Here is a 16,358-nt window from a genome sequence, read left to right as displayed (position 1 = left end):
TGCTTTCGTATCTTAGCGGCAGTGCCGCTGATTGGTCGATCCCTCTGGTTACACAGGATGACCCGATCATTCGTGATTTCCCGACCTTCCAGGCAAATATGGAAAGACTTTTTGCAAGGCATTCCCAGGGGCAGGCCCTGGACAACAAACTCCTTTCCCTACGACGTGGCAATCAAGATCTTTTGGCCTACATTTCATCATTCAATAGGCTAATCGTGGAAACCAGATGGCCTGAGGACAAAAGAATCACGCTTTTTCACCCGGTGTTTGCGTGGCGAACTCAAAGACGTCCTTGCCCAGGTAGTGAATCCTCCTCAGGATTGTTCAGAGTACATTGATTTGGTGGTCCAATTAGATCACAGACTAAAAAACAGGAAGGCGGATCGATCCAGATTTGAAACACAAGTGTTCCCTAAGCCTCAAAGTCACACCAAAGGAGTTGAAGCCGTCGAACCTATGCAAATTGGGGTTGTAAAGGGTCCCCTAACCCAGAAAGAACGTGACAGGAGACGACAAATGCAACTATGTCTCTATTGTGGAAATTCAGGACATTGGGCCTCATTCCGAGTACGGCGCTAAACAATGGCGCTATTAACGCCTTGGTTGACGCCATACCCGGACCGGCAGCGCCTTGGTGGATGGCGGAATTACCGCCCCATTCCAAGGTTGGCGGGGCGGTAATTCCCCATTCACCAAGGCTCTTCCCCATTCCCAAATGAGCCCCCATAGGGCTCAATGGGAATGGGGAAGATGCAAATAACGGTGACCGTTCATTACGGTCACCGTTATTGGCTTGGAGGCCCCTTTGCGCCCTCGACTTTAACACCTGCTCAAAGCAGGCGTTAAGGGCGAGGGCGCAAAGGGAACTCGGAGTATGGCGGTAAGGGATCACCGCCACCGGTCTCGTTACCGGTGGCCGCTATCCCTTAACGCCATACTCGGAATGAGGCCCATTTTCTTCGAGATTGCCCGGTGAAACCACCTAAGAAGACAGTGGGAGCTTCTGACAAGAGTTCTAAAAAGCCTGAGCCGGGAAACGACCTCGCCCAACAAGTGTAGAGGTCCGCTTGCCGAGCGTAAAAAACAGTTCTTTGACCTCGCACTTCATAATGCCAATGGTCCTCGTAAACCCAGAGCAACCGGATCGTTTGCATGCAATTAAGGCATACATTGATACCGGAGCAGTTGGAAATTATGTGGACCGCGAATTGGCTTCCAGGATGAACTTCTTTTGTCCAAAGGTGGTTAAAGACGTCATTACCACGGTGGATGGGATGGAAATCGCCTCCGGACCAGTGACCCATACCACTACTGAAGTGACGATACTAGGCCAAGACAGGCATCAGGAGGTAATTGTGTTCGACGTGATCAAGGCTCCTCAATTCCAAGTAATTCTAGGGATTCCTTGGTTGGAGAAACACAATCCTCAGATTGATTGGCGAGCAAAGATGATAAAGTTCCCAGAGTGCACACCAACTTGTTATCCACGACCCAACATTGGCCTAGCGTCAGTAACGGCTGACAGTCCACAATTACCTCTAGAGTATCGAGAGTTCCAAGATGTTTTTCAAAAGGAACAGGCTAACACCTTGCCACCCCACAGATCATACGATTGTCAGATAGATTTGCTAGCCGGTGCAACTCCCCCTTGCAGTAGGATTTACGCCCTTACCGAGCATGAGAACCTTCATCTGCGACAGTATTTAGACCAGTACCTGGCCAATGGCTTTATCCGTCCGTCGAAGTCCCCTGCATCCTCGGCTCTGTTCTTCGTACCAAAAAAAGAAGGTGACCTCAGAACCTGTATAGATTATCGTGCTCTGAACCAGATAAGACGTCATTACCACGGTGGATGGGATGGAAATCGCCTCCGGACCAGTGACCCATACCACTACTGAAGTGACGATACTAGGCCAAGACAGGCATCAGGAGGTAATTGTGTTCGACGTGATCAAGGCTCCTCAATTCCAAGTAATTCTAGGGATTCCTTGGTTGGAGAAACACAATCCTCAGATTGATTGGCGAGCAAAGATGATAAAGTTCCCAGAGTGCACACCAACTTGTTATCCACGACCCAACATTGGCCTAGCGTCAGTAACGGCTGACAGTCCACAATTACCTCTAGAGTATCGAGAGTTCCAAGATGTTTTTCAAAAGGAACAGGCTAACACCTTGCCACCCCACAGATCATACGATTGTCAGATAGATTTGCTAGCCGGTGCAACTCCCCCTTGCAGTAGGATTTACGCCCTTACCGAGCATGAGAACCTTCATCTGCGACAGTATTTAGACCAGTACCTGGCCAATGGCTTTATCCGTCCGTCGAAGTCCCCTGCATCCTCGGCTCTGTTCTTCGTACCAAAAAAAGAAGGTGACCTCAGAACCTGTATAGATTATCGTGCTCTGAACCAGATAACAGTAAAAAACCGGTACCCCTTACCTCTGATCCCGGAACTCCTTGATCAGGTAAAAAACGCCTGTATTTATACTAAGCTTGATCTCCGGGGAGCTTATCACTTGGTACGGGTCAAGGAAGGAGATGAATGGAAGAGGGCCTTTCGCACTAAGTATGGGCTATTTGAATACCAAGTGATGCCCTTTGGACTATGCAATGCACCGGCCGCCTTCCAATATTTTATGAATGATGTCCTCAGAGAGCTCATTGATGTCTGCTTTGTCGTCTACATAGATGACATTCTTGTGTACTCATCTTCAGAAGCTTTTTGCCAAGCTCGGAAAATGTGTTTTTCATGTCACTGAGGTCGAATTTTTGGGATTTATTCTGACACCCAAAGGAGTCCACATGGACTCGAGAAAAGTAGATGCTATCCTCAAATGGCCGTCTCCTACTTCCGTGAAAGGCATTCAAAGCATGCTAGGCTTTGCCAATTTTTACCGAAGATTTATTCCAGAGTTTTCACGAGTGGTACAACCCATCACTGCCCTCTTAAGAAAAAATAAACGCTTTGAATGGTCCGCAGAAGCAGAACAAGCCTTCCAAGAGCTAAAGGTTAAATTCACCTCGGCGCCAATACTGAAACACCCACGCCCGGACCTCCCTTACATCGTTGAAACCGACGCCTCCAGCTTAGCAATGGGAGCAGTCCTATCACAAAGAGATCCAGAGACTAACCAACTGCATCCTGTGGCATTCTGGTCTCGGAAGTTCTCGGCGCCTGAGATCAACTACACCATCACAGACAAAGAGCTTCTAGCGATTAAATCAGCCTTTAAGGCATGGCAGCATTATCTCCTCGGGGCCAGACACACCGTCACAGTGATCACCGATCATCGAAATCTGCAGTATCTGAAAACCGCCAAGGCTCAATCCTCCAGACAGCTTTGCTGGGCTCTATTCTTTGCTGAATTTGACTTTGTGATCACTTATCGCCCCGGCAACAAGAACGGCAAAGCGGATGCTCTTTCCCGAATTGGAATGGGAGATAACATTGCCAATCCATAACCTGTACCAATAATTCCTGAACAAAGGATCATGGGTCTGATTTCTTCACAATCCATTGAAGATATTGAAGAAAAAACTAAACAACTTATAACCTCACCAGACTTACTGAACTGGTTACAAAAAGGAAAAGATTTCACCGTAAGCAATGACTTGCCTTATTTCCAAGGACGATTGTTCCTACCACACGCCGATTTACAAAGACAGGTAATCTCCTGCTATCATGATTCATTAATTGAGGGTCACCCTGGCATTGCCAAAACCACAGAAAAGGTGAAGAGACACTTCTGGTGGCCTTCGTGGAGAAAAGACATAAAGGAATTTGTGATGTCCTGCGGTGTGTGCGCTCAAAACAAGGGTCAGACGAAGAGGCCGGCTGGTCTTCTGCAACCATTAGACATCCCACCGTGTCCCTGGCATACCCTTTCCATGGACTTCATCACAGACTTACCCTCCTGTTCCGGGTACAACAGCATTCTTGTTATTGTGGACCTGTTTTCTAAAATGGCCCACTTCATTCCTCTAAAAGGCTTACCTTCAGCATCAGTCCTAGCCAAAGTATTTCTTGAAAACATCGTCCGGCTACACGGCTTCCCGTCAGTACTAATCTCAGATAGGGGGAGCCAGTTTATTTCCAACTTTTGGCGTAGCTGTTGTCAATTAGCTCAAATCGATGTAAGACTTTCGACCAGCCATCATCCCCAGACCGACGGGCAAACCGAGAGAACAAACCAGACTCTCAAGCAATATTTACGATGCATGCTACAACAGTCGGAGAGTAACTGGAAGGACATCCTTTGGATAGCTGAATATGCTTACAACAATTCAGTTCATTCGGGTACCGGGAAGAGTCCCTTCTACATCTTGTATGGGATTCATCCTCGAACCTCCAACATTGATCCACCTCAAGATCTTGGAACACCCGCCGTGGATCAATTGCACACCGTTATACCCAAGCTTTTAAGGAAGCGACTGCACATCTACAACAAGCTAAAGAGAGGTACAAAAAAGGAGCAGATCAACACCAAAGCAATGCCCCTCAATACCAGGTTGGGGATCAAGTCTGGCTGTCCACCAAACATTTATTGCTTAAAGGGCCTCGCACCTTCAACCCCAAATACCTGGGACCATATCCAATTACGGCCATAATTAATCCAGTGGCCGTTAAATTAGAATTGCCAACCCATATGAGAATACATCCTGTATTTCACGTATCACTTTTGAAACCCATGCAACCTGGAACCAGATAACCAATCCTCCAGAGCCCATTCAAGTGAATGGGGAGCCCGAATTTGAAGTAAAAGACATTTTGGACTCTAAAATCATCACATTGAAGCTATTCTACCTAATCGACTGGAAAGGCTATGGACCTCAGGAAAGGTCATGGGAACCCTATGACCACGTCCATGCTCCTCGTCTAGTCCAGAAATTTCACCGAACCTTCCCCGATAAACCAAAACCCCCGGGGAGGACAGGTTTGGGAGGGGCCTTGAGGGGGGTGCTGTCATGGGCGCTACTCCCGAGGGGCCAGGACTGGCCCAGCGCCCTCGGAAGCAGACCCGTCTTCCACTACTCCGGACCCAGCAGACCCCTACAGGGGCCCTTTGGACCATGTCCTGGCACCTTTGGCGCCAGGCTCATGAAGGGTTTCAGTCCCGGCGCCATAGGCACCGGGCTCATATTGATAAACAGTGTAATAATGCTTGGGTGGACTTACCTGAGGCAGACCATGCTGCATATTTACCCAGAACAATCCAGTCTGGTTGAAGTCCCCAGCCATTAGGGCTGGGAGGAACTATATCCTCCATTCAGGAACTCTTTTCTTACCTGGGTGGAACCGGTGGAAGAACACACATTGGAAGCACTTCTCTGCTATTTAAACCACGCCCGATGGAAAACACGTGCTACATTTGTTACAATGTTTTGCTCACCTCAATGTCCCTACAACTAAAGCAGTGTTTTCCTTGAATTTCAAGGGTTTTGTTATTCCATACATAGTTAACATTAATAACAACGACAATTCAGCTAATCAAAACACTGTATTATGTCTAGAAAGTAAAATAAAAAAGCAATTGGACAACTGCAAATTCCTCCAAATAAACCTGTTACAAAAATTTAGTTTGCATATGTACTTAACTTTTTTACATGTATATGTACTGTTCATGAATAGTTATTAAAGCGTTACAGTAACTGTCAATATATTTTAAAATACATATTTACAAGACTACTGCCCATGTATATGTAGCACAACGCAGGGTGGGCGTAGAGTCCATGCGAACATGGTGTGTCTAACATTGGCCCTCATTACAACCCAGGCGTTAAGGGGTTAACGGCGCCATAAAAGGTGGCGGCGCCGTTAAACCCTTAATGCCTGATTACGAGGTCCCTTTGCGAGTGGCACTTTAACGGTTGCTTTTAGCAGACGTTAAAAAACCAACCCGCAAAGGGACCTTGGTGCTAAGTACGGTGCCGCAATTTACGTCACCGTACTTAGCGCCTTCCCCATTCCCATTGAGCCCTATGGGGCAAAAATGGGAATGGGGAAGGGCCATGGCGGCATGGGGAATTACCGCCCCGCCAACCTCGGAATGGGGCCGTAATTCCCCATTCCGCCATGGCGGAGTCGGTAAGTTACCGGCATGGACCATGGTGCTATTAGCACTATGGTCCAACGCCTGGGTCGTAATGAAGGCCATTGTGCCCGGTTCATGGAAGATTTGCCCAGTACAAAGTGAATTTGCACTGCTGAAAAGTGACTTTGCACTGCCGAGACAAACCCTGATTCATGGAACCGTGCAAAGTGTATTTTTGCCATGCAAAGTCCGGGCAAAGTCAGCGCATAGTCATTTTTGCAGTACAAAATGACTTTGCCCGCAATACACTTTGCACGGTTCCTTGAATCAGGGTTTGTGTCAGGAGTGCAAAGTCACTTTTCAGCAGTGCAAATTCACTTTGAACCGGCCAAATATTCCATAAAACAGGCACATTGGGCCTCATTACGACCCTGGCGGTACGGTATGGACGGTGCCGGTATGGCACCGGCACTGTCCATACCATACCGCCTTATTCCATGTTTCCCTCGCAGGTCCCTGAGAGCCCACCAGGTCTGCCCTGGCGGGCTGTGCGGCACCCGCGAGGGAAATACATGGATGCACCGGCACCATTATAAACGGTGCCGGTGCATCCATGCTCCTCATCCCCACTCTGCCCTATAGGGCAGAGTGGGGATGAGGAGCCCGGCATTACCGCCACCCACGAATGGGCAATTACCGGCCCATTCAACTCGTAATGGGCCGGTATGTGCCCATTCACGGGTGGCGGTGCCGGATGCGAGTTTGGCGGTAGCCATGCCTGTAATGCAGGCACGGCTACCACCAAACTCGTAATGAGTCCCATTGTGTACCTGCATTTATATAGACCAAACCTAGCAGTGAAGAAACAGAGTGCTGTACAATAAGAGCATAAAGAAAGTGGGTACACGAATATGCTATAATGTGAAATGCATGCAGTTAGGAAGATACACTGCTATGGCTGCACGTGGTACTCCGTTGTCTTATAGGCACCCATATAATGCGCTATGAACAAATAATGCTCATGTGTACTCCGGCAAGAACGTATAATTCAAAAGGAGAAACCCGTGTGGGGGATTGTGCCAGGTAGGCAATACACATATAAACCAATAGAAAACCCCTCTAAAGACAATTAACCGTATCGTGTTTGAAATCTATAAGAAAAACGAATGAACAATTTCATTAAAACACAGTTGTATTCTTGCTTTTAAAAGTTCGTATATGAATTCGGCCACTATATGAATATTATTCGTTCACTACCAAGGATATGTCTATGACTATAACTGAATAACTTTCCATAGACGAATTTGTAAAAGAAAGAATAAAACTGAGTTTTGATAACATTGTTAATTCATTTGTGTTGATAGATTTCAAAATAGGATACGGTTAGAGGGGGTTTCTATTGGTTTATATGAGTACTGAAATATGCCATTGGCTCCTGTTCACTGGTTTCAAAACCAATGACTTTTAACTCTGTAGGTTTGAAGACAAATGTCCAGTAAAATATATTATTTAGCCCCAATTGTCTACCACCTCTATAAGGTTGAGCTCATTTGCCATAAACCCCTTGGTGCCGTGTGGGGGAGGGTATTCGTCATTTTCCACAGCCGCTTTTGATCCCAGTCCATCCCTGGCTGAGCCCTTGATTTTTCGATTGTCAGAATCGAAACAGAAGTGACATGATTACAGAGATGTTGTTTTGTTTTATAGCGCGCATCCACGTGTCCGATGCAAGCAGAAGCCACAGGCAGAAAGGACAAAGCAGTGTCTCATATTGAGTACAGAAATGCATCTTCCGTGATGGCGTGCGTGATGCTGTTTGGGCCAGATGCAGGCCTTCGTGCATCAAAAGGCTGAAAAAAGGGACTTGAAAGCCCCATGCTGACGTATGTTTTTTTTTATACATGTATGCGAGGGACATTGCAAATTTAATTGGGGCTTTGTGCTGGTGATTTGAACATGACCTTTAACTCTGACGGCATCTCAGCAAATGACATCACTGAAGCAAAGAAATCTACAATGCTGATATATTAATAAAGCAACACATAGTCACTAACAGACACATAGGATTAGTTGAGCTACCAACTGTTTATTAACTAGTGTACTTTCTTTGTATGCCGTGGGTGCAGTCAAGGTAAGCCAAGGCACAACCAGTCGAACTATCAGAGGTGAAGGGCTACTGCATGTGTATGCCAGCACAGACTCTTATGGCCAGTTACTGTCATTTTTTTGTCAGCTATATCCTCACATTCCAGGAATAGAGATCAAGTTCAAGGAAAAGCCTTTCATGCCCATATGCTGCCATCATTTGCCAAGCTCAGCTTCCAATGCCCCTGTGCTGCCAACCTATCCCATTCAAAGCCCTGTATGCCAAGCGCATGCTCAAATACACGCGTAATACAAAGCTATGCAAGGCAAAGAATTATAAACTAGGTATAACCATAATGCACAATGTGCAGCGTCAAATGTTCAATAAACCTTCAAACCACATCTGTGTATCTGAATATTTGATAACCTTTCCTTGCTCCGTACTACTGTGCCTTTACGTCTGACTTAACAGATTTTCAGGCGAGTTACTGTTTCCTTCTCCAGTGCTTCAGTGGCTGATCCATAAACTCACAATTCTGTCTCTGAATATATTCTTTCTGGAGTTACTTCTGAGCATAACTAAACAGGACCTCTCTGTGTCTTTGCTGATGATTGCTTCTCTCTCACGTTGTTCTTTCCAACCACGTCAGCATTGTTATCAGGTTTACTCACAGTAGGGTCATTCGACTGAAACAAACCCTCAAACGCCTCTCTTCCAGGGTAACAATCCTACGTCACTGAAGTCATGTTTATACTGTCCCAGGGCCCATTCCTGGAATTATCGGTGCAGAAATAGGGCACTTGCACGCACAAATGGGCACAAATCCACCTTCGTTGATTCATGGAATCGAATGCACAGTACTTTTCCTGGACTTGTGTGGAGTTTGCGCTGGCTCGGCACGTCTGTGCAAGCCATCAAGGGCCTTGCACGAGACTCCAAGCAGAGCGTGGGTATGGCTTGCGCAGAGGGCTGGGAAGGGGGCAGAACACCAAAAATAGGGAAGAACTTGAAAAAAAGTGGGCCTTACCGAATGACTGCCTGCAGGCAGTCCCTCACATGCCAACAATTGCACAGTATGAGACGTATTCATGGTTTCGATCGTGCATTGTCTCGGCTGGGAAATGGCCACGCCAGTCTTTCATAAGATCCGCCACCCGAAGGCATAACTACACTTACGCATAGATTTGCAGCACGCAGATGGGGTTGCATGTTGGATTTCGGGGTGCATGTACTCAATTGGGGTTCCGATGTAATGTAGGAGTGCGCGTAACCATTGTAGCGGGGTGCTGGAACATTTTACAAGGGTTCCCTTGCAGATTTCTCAAGTTATTGCCGAGTTACAATTTTTCATACACATGTTTTCGGGGTGCTGCATACTGTTACGGGGGACCCCGCGCAGGATCCCCGGGTTGCAGGCCTGCTTACGGGGGACCTCACATACTGTTTGAAGCATGCATGTATTCGCACCCGGGGAACGCGCAAAGGTAGCTGTTCTGGCTGTTTATGCTTTGCGTGTGGGCGTGTCGGGGACGTTCCGGGCACAATGTGCAAATACGCTTACTTTGCGCTATATATTCCATGAATACGCGGACGTGCATTTATCTTTCTGCGTGCAGGCTCGCACTGTGTCCTTCTCGGCGTGTGGCCCTTGCAGGATTTCTGCGTGAATTTCCCCTGAATGGGGCCCTTATTTTTTAGCAAACACCTCTGTTTACTGTGACGTATATGCCTATAGAAGAACAGCTATTACAAGCCCCAGCATCTAGCTGTTGACTAAAAAGCAGTAACTGGACAAAGGTGCTCATGATGATATGAGGCCCTGCTGGTCTGTGACCTCCAGTCTTCACCTCCCACCCTGGACTGCCTTTTAGAATTCTGTTGCCTGGCAGCATGACTGCATATATTATCTATGCGCCTCTTTGATGTTTTACTTGAATGAGCAAACCCTGCCATCACATCAGTAGCGCACTTATTCCCAAGGAAACACCTACTATGCCGCATAGGGCAGCTTTGTTGTATGAAGGCCTATTTACCAAGAGGTCCATACGAGCACAGTCCTTTTCACCTAGAGTGTTATTTCCTCACAGATCACAGCACCTTGAAGTTGTCCTGGATTTTCTGTGCTCAATCCATTGTCACTGATTCAACTCCCAGATATGGTTTGATATATTGTTCTCCTATACCCATTTTTTTCTGATAAAAAACATTCATTGGTTTCTTATATCACTTTTCAGTTCTGTGGATCATGCTTTCATTTTATTATACGCTTTATTTCTGTATGGAATTAGATCATTTTATAGAGATTATGCTGCACTTGGACTGAACGGGAGAGAAGGGGAAAGGGAATGAATGCGGATGGGTGATGGAAGCACCGGTCAAGATACATTCAAGGAGCTAGTAAGGAGAAAAGAGGTAGGGAGAAGGCAGAGTCAACATGGGAGATGGAAGGAAGGAACACATTGGAGAGTGGGGTAGATGATACCAGGGTTATACATGGAGAAAACGGGTGAGAGTGTAGAAAGGCAGAAAGAGGGAGTCTTGAAATGTGAAAAATGGAGAGAAGGAACAGAGGAGGGCGGAGGAACACAGCAGAGCGAAGTATGGAAGTATAAACAAATAGAAAGAGGGGCTATGAATGATGGAAGGTAGGGAGTGGGGGAGGAAGTGGGAGGTGAGGCGCCTGACAAAATAGATTAACCTGTGAGAAAGGAAGTGAGGCAAGGCCCCCACAGGCCCACCATGCCTATTACATGCATATAAATCATAGACGCAGTTCTGGGCTCACTGAAGTTATCACAAAATGGGGAGAAAACAAAGGCCAGCTTCAGCTTGCTATACATCTGCCATGTATAATAACAAAATGGCCTCCTCTTTGAAGGATGAATGGGAAAAAAGTGAATCACACCTTTCCAGAGAGGCAGTGGACTAGAATATTTAACTATCATATTGCAGGTGAGGGGGAGGGAGGACCGAAGTCCACTTAGTATAAAATACTCCACCATTGGCACAGGGGCCCCATCGAGTTTAGCAAAACTGGATGTAGCAGTTTGAGGGAATGTTTGAGACGTAGAAGGAAGCAACCATAACTCATGTGATGTAGTTGTACATTCATATTGGTCCGATTTCGTTGTTGAATTTAGGAGCAGTATGGGCTGGTTGATCACTGTCACTTCTCAACTGACTTTGCTGTATGGCTTCACTGACTCACATCCTGTAACCAAACACTGTGGACCGTGGCCAGTCACATCTCTCATGGTGGCCAAACCCGGCATTTTAAGGAATTGGGGTACATCATCTTTACCAACTCTGGAGGATAGGCTACAAGAGCTGGTTAAAATTGACTCATATGCACATCCAATGTATCGTTTACCCTATGCAGAATAGGTGGTTTTGAAATTTTTTGACAGTTTAGTAGGTTTAAAGCTGTTGCATCTTCAGCACCAACCTCTGCATACTTCCAAGGTTGACCTGACACAAATCCCTCTCACTTGCAATCACAACCTTCCATCACCATTTTAGATCATTTTCGTGAGTGGGGTTCACACTACATGTTTCTTGAACATTTCAGGTTTATTTATTTATTTATGTTTACATTTATAGACTTTCGCTAAACCGGCAGACATTGAAGCGCTGTTGTGTATGTTCTCTTCTTTTCTTTCCTCCTGGTTCCAGATTTGAGATCCGGTTCCATCTCAGAGTTCGTAGCTGGTACACGGCTATAGCAGTAATTTAGACTTATTAGACGTGACACTATGTAACATGTACCTGTCTCTTTTTTTTGTGTGTTATGCACAACACCACCTTTGCACCTACTATGTCTGCAAATACCCGAAATGTTCACAGCTGCTTGGCAATGCGAGGTTCCCTCTTGTTACTCAATGCATGGTTTAATATGGTGCAGTTGTCCCATACCTTATATACTGCATACATAGTAAATAGAATCTTTTCTTTAGCACATCGTTGTTATGGAACTATATTGCCTGATTGGGATAGTGGCGGTAAGTGTGTTGTTGTCACTTTTCTGCACAGTAAGTGCACCTTATCGTCTTCTTACGGCAGTTGCTTGATTGATATACTGTTCCTATTTTTTTTCTGTTGCTTGGAAATGTCAAGTACCTTTCATGAACATTAAAGATTTTTTTTTAAACTTAAGCGTAGTAGATATTTGTGCAAGGTTTAGAGGGGAATCTGCTTATGGTGTGCTTATATTTATGTATTTTTCCAGAGATTGAAGAGAACGAGTGAATTAGAAGTTTGACTCCCTCTTCACTGTATTGCAACAAGACATACAGGTAAACAAATTAGAATTATTGTTGCTGTTTTAAAAGATATGACGTACATAAGAGGTAATGATGTGAACTTGTTTTTTCCGTGCTATATTAGTGGCGGGGATGTTGATATGCATACATTGCAGAGAAAGTAAGCCCCCAACATGTAAGCAAATGATGAAGGCGATGGAAAAAAAATTATATACTGGAAAAAGCCCTAGAAAATGTAATGTTGATAAGGCAAGTAAACATGCATCGGGTAAAATCGTATTTCTCAGTTGCGGCTGCAAAGGCATGGAAGGCCCTCCCCCTCTCCATGCAAGCTATCTCTGATCATTTGGCTTTCGGACGTTCCCTCAAAACCTATCTGTTCTAGGTCTTGAGTGAGTTGTGTTTGCCGGTCTAGCGCTATGATGCCTTCTGGCGTACGTGCGCTCTATAAGTACTAATAACATAACATAACAAACAAGGAATTCATGAAAATCATTTTTGTATTTCCAATACTGAATAATGCGCAAATCTGCTACCTGCCTACTAGAGAGACTTAAATGAATACCCTGACGGTAACAGTCAATGGATGAAAAGGTCACAGTTCTAAGAGGCTTGTTTACAATGGGTGAGGAATACTAAATGATATTCAGGAAACTAGTGTAATGTGTCTTGCTACCCTTCTGGAATTACTAGCCAGCACAATGATCTTATTTTGCTCCTTAATATGGCCAATTTAACAATATATTGGGAGACCACCCTTAACATGAGGAGTTCATTCCCCCCACTTAAGATGACCCAGAGCACATTGAGCATTTGCGTTCAGCTAGATTAAGATTAAGGCAAGCAGATGCCCCACACACTTGGTTTAGTTTGGATTCAATTACTTACATTGGCATCTCTGTTGTTGGTGCTCAGGAAAGTCAACAGGGTGCCTCGTACATTGACAGCACAGGAATCTGGTCAAACAGTTCAGTCAAAGATATCGACCAGCATCTATCCCTCATTTTACTTTCCTTAATCACAGGACCCAGTCAGATTTTAGGCTTTCCCAATTGCAAGGTTAAATCTCCATTCAGCTTTCAATAGTTGCACCCAGATAATGGTTAGGCAGCTTTCCTGGCAATGTTAAATTCTGCCAGGAAATACCTGGCACTCCTTGCCCATTGCATCGCCACTCTCTGGCCCAACTTTCAGTGCTATGCGGATGACACCAGCTCATTTTCAGGCTACCCTCGGCTTCCTCCTCTCCTTCCCTTATCTCTGATTATCTGTCTGCTATCCAGGAAAGGTGTGCTGCCAATGACCTCTGCCTTATTGCCAGTAAGACTAAGATTCTCCTCATCTGCCCACCCACTCCCTGCTTTCCTGCAGCTCTCCGGCTGTCCTCTCTTGGCCCGCTTCCTGCTGCCACCTGCAAGGCAAAAAACTATGGTGTCATCTTCGACTCCACACTCTCCTTCTCCCCTCACATCTCTGACATCACTAAGAAGTCACATTGCCAGCTGCACCTCCTCAGAGGTATTCTTCCTTTCCTCTCTTTCCCCCAGAAGCTCACTTTCTCCATAGCTCTGTTTCTCTCTAGGCTGGACTATTGCAACAACCTCCTTCTAAATCTGCCTGCTTCTACTTTCCGCCCTCTGCAACTAATCCAGAACAGGACTGCAAGACTTGTCCTTGGCCTCAAGCCCAGGGATCGTATCTCTCCAGGACTGAAATCTCTGTACTGGCTCCCAGTGGCTGTAAGGATTAAGTTCAAAACCCTCTGCATCATCTACAAGGCCTTCTGCGGCCTGGGGCCTCAATACCTTTAACTCTCTCTCCCTAAATATCTTCCTTCTCGAGCTCTCCGCTCATCCGCCTCCAACTCCCTCAGTGTCAGTCGCTTCTCCAAGCAACGAGTTGGTGGTAGATCTCTTTCTTCGGCTGGTGTCTCCCTTTGGAATAGCCTCCCTGCCTCCCTTAAAATTGAGGAGCACCATCTCTGGTAACGGAAGCACCTCAAAACCTTTTTCTTTGCTTCTGCTTTTGCGCCTCCTCTCCTCTGCTGACCTCCTGGCTATAACCAGAACTGCACTGGCCACCTGGACACCCTCTGATCTTGGGCCCAGGTTAGTAGCCCGTGTTAGTAGCCAGTGTCACACACCTGCACTGCCCACCTGGCAACCCCCGCACTTGGGGACTGTTTCTGTATCCCTACAGTCCCCCCTACCAGCCCTTGACGCCTGATGTCTGCACTTACCCATGCACTAGCCACAAGCTGGCCGTTACTTATTTATTGTTATCTTTTCCCAAGTACTGCACTGTCCCTGCCCCCCTCCATCGCACTTGCATGATCCGAATAACACCTGGCCTAGTAGGATCATTGTCTGTCCTCCCTTTGTTCCCCTCCCTTGACTTGTCGACCCTTGAAACACTTGTGTTGTTCTGACTTGAGTGTCGTGTAGACCGTTGAAACCTCCGTCCTCAAGTGACGCACAGGGGAACTAAAAGAAACCCGCTGTGCGACCTTTGGGGCCACAGGTGGGAGATGTTACTTCCCGGATCCACGGAACCTCTGGAACACCGATGCTGCTGTCAAAAAGAACGAGGTTAAGTACCAGGCAATTACAATTTATCACAAGAACCAAAGGATCTGAATAGTCTTACCTATCCGGTGTTTGGAAAACCCAGGAAACCTAGGAAGGAGGTTCGAGACTCAGATGAGGCGGTCCCAAGAACAAGAGGACCGCAGAGAAGCGTGGATGCAGGATAAACCACCTGTAGGACTGAAGGCGTGACTTGAATCCCAAAAGGGAAATGGCGTAGAAGTTCAACAAGGTACCAAGGGATGATCCGAAGACAAGTTAGGGTCGAGTCAGAAATCCAGCAATAGGTAAGCAGTTCCAAGCAAAGGTACAAAAGGGTAATCCGAAGGAGTCCAAGAAAGAGTTCAAGATCAAGGTAAACCAGTAGTGTTATCCAAACGTAGCGCCAACCAGGGTCTGAAGACAGCTGAGAAGCAATGAGTGTTCCGTGCATCAAGCCTTATATACTGTGCGTTTCGGGGTCATGTGACATCCACCAAGGTCACGTGGGAAACGCCACTCTGGATCACGTGAGCAAATGAACGATCGGCTGGAGGTGTAACGCCGCCCCTTCTGCTGTATGTTCTCCATGGCAACTGCCAGTGCAGGAAGGGCTGCAATCGAGCCCGTAAATTGTACCTGGTATGGAGCTTTCGGTCCTTTGGGTAAACCGAATCACATGAGCCTCGAACCCTGGTGGGAGGTGTTGGGGAAATGTGAGCAGTGTTCTGGTGTGCAGTGTGTGCTGTGTTCTGGTGTGCAGTGGATCGGTGTGCAGAGGATCGCCTAACATGTGCATAGGCACGTTATAAATGCCATATCATATCATATCACCTTCCTTCAGTATTTCACCTAGATAATAATTAGGCAGTAATCTCAGGATTCACAGAGATGGTCTTTAGGCAACTCTCTTTCAAGTTGTTTAAGCAGCTTTCCCCTTCCCCATAGAGTGAGGGCTTTTTACACCATAAGCCACCCCAAAGAATATTGAGACCAAAAGGTGTTAACTTTTGAACACTGAAATTTCACTTGACCTTTACGGTCCTCTTTCCTTCCCAGGTTCAACCCCTCTCTGCCGATAGGCCCTTGGACTTCTGAAGTGGGATTGATGCAAAGAATGGCTCTACCCATCAGAGTTATCATTTAAACTTTTCAGATACTTCACCCAAAAAGTCACAACGTGGCAAAAATGTACAATTTACAAATAAACATCATAATATCTATATATTTATATCCCCCTAATCATGATGGATTTGTCAACATGTCTACCGTTTGGCCAGGATATTGCATGTGCAAACTGTGCTTTTTCTTCCTTTACACAAAAAGCATAACAGTTATGAATGGTACATTTTCTACCCAGGTATCTAATTTAATAAGCCAATAGTTCCCCAACTTTTGGATTCAGAACATTTTCAG

At 46.1% G+C, this 16,358-nt stretch overlaps 1 long non-coding RNA gene across 1 annotated transcript in view; it reads left to right on the top strand.

The window, feature by feature from the left end:
• LOC138528771 (uncharacterized) overlaps nucleotides 1-16,358 on the top strand; it is a 303,717-nt gene that overhangs the window by 258,236 nt on the left and 29,123 nt on the right. The window contains exon 2 of the long non-coding RNA XR_011284238.1: nucleotides 12,345-12,411. This is a non-coding gene — a long non-coding RNA (uncharacterized lncRNA). The remainder of the gene's footprint in view (nucleotides 1-12,344; nucleotides 12,412-16,358) is intronic.

The sequence above is a fragment of the Ambystoma mexicanum genome, chromosome 7q (genome assembly GCF_040938575.1).
Source record: "Ambystoma mexicanum isolate Mex_15411 chromosome 7q, UKY_AmexF1_1, whole genome shotgun sequence".
NCBI classification, from domain to species: domain Eukaryota; kingdom Metazoa; phylum Chordata; class Amphibia; order Caudata; family Ambystomatidae; genus Ambystoma; species Ambystoma mexicanum.
Note: the sequence above shows the minus strand (reverse complement) of the source record. Positions and strands in the feature narration are given on the sequence as shown.